Genomic DNA, 1,289 nt, shown 5'->3' on the forward strand with positions numbered 1-1,289 from the left:
CCTTCCTGCTAAACCAATCAGAATCGTACACAAAATGCAAAGGGCCAATCACAGAGTCACAACCCTGCTTTAAAAAATCAGTTTCTCCCTTTGCTATCAGCTGTCGCTGCAGGCAAAGAGTGCAACCGTTAACCCCCCCTTCCACCTCCAGTCATCTACTCCAGCTGACCAGTCCGGATCCTCCTTCGGTCTGGTCTTCGGTCTCCTTAGTCACCACCACTGGTGTCTAGATTCCATCGGGGGGTCTGTTGGTTCTCTACCACTATGTGTATATATACCAAATATTCGTATAGCGATGGAGTCTATTTGCCAACGACTTTGTACATTTTATTGAGTGGTATTAGAAACCTTATTTGCATATCTGTCTCTCCTGATTGAACTACTGCTAACCGCTGGTGGAGTTTGTGACTGTTAAATGCCGACCATTCTACATTCAAATTCTACATACATGGCTGTGTTTATGCTCAGGGTTTACATCACTCCAAAAGCTAATGCTACCATTGCCTTAGCTGAACTTTACAGAGCCTATAATGTGTGTGCACTAAATGTAGCCTGTTTCATATGTCGTTTTTTAATAACGTCGTTTTTATATATTTTAAATGTGTAACACCACATGAGCCACAGTGATACGCTGTTTTGGTTGAAATGACAATGAAACACATTTGAGGTGAGTTGAATGGCTCACTGTCTGTCTATGTCTGTAAACGGTAGGCGTGGCTTGGGAGTGGACTCTTTGAGCAGCAAAGTGCAAGTGCATTCTGGGATTTTTGTGTCTTTCATCCACATGAGCCAAAAACACATTTTCTGGCTTATCTTGGCCAGGAAGGCACCAATTTCGAGAAATGAAATCACATTTTTTACTACATAAGTGACCCAATTTAAAGATATATTCATCTTTCCAAAGGTGAAAAGTCCCTTTAATCATTGGTACGAGTGGATATTGGTTTGCAAGAGCAAATTCTGTAGGAAACAAATTAAATACTTTGTAAACAATTGGATTGTAGGAGACGTGATTGACACAAGGGTACAACACTGCTACGGCTGTTCTTTTCAACTGGAAATGCTTGTAAATTGGTGGAGGATCACCCTGCCATCGGCGTTGGTGTGTGTTCTCTCGGTTAGGGTATATTTGGGTCAGGCCTGACTGTCCATTTTGCCATTTCCATTTTTTGTGAAAATGCGCTCATTTTTCAACACTTTAAAAAGAAATATTACTTATACATTATAGAAACATCCACAAAAGCATTTGTATACAAACGAACACACACACACACACACACACACACACA

General features: G+C 41.0%; 1 long non-coding RNA gene across 1 annotated transcript in view; it reads right to left on the reverse strand.

Annotated features, from left to right (window-relative positions):
- The window catches only part of LOC116701250 (uncharacterized), a 14,616-nt gene that overhangs the window by 489 nt on the left and 12,838 nt on the right, over window positions 1–1,289 (reverse strand). The gene's annotated exons all lie outside the window — the stretch shown is intronic.

The sequence above is a fragment of the Etheostoma spectabile genome, chromosome 14, assembly GCF_008692095.1.
Source record: "Etheostoma spectabile isolate EspeVRDwgs_2016 chromosome 14, UIUC_Espe_1.0, whole genome shotgun sequence".
Classification (NCBI taxonomy): domain Eukaryota; kingdom Metazoa; phylum Chordata; class Actinopteri; order Perciformes; family Percidae; genus Etheostoma; species Etheostoma spectabile.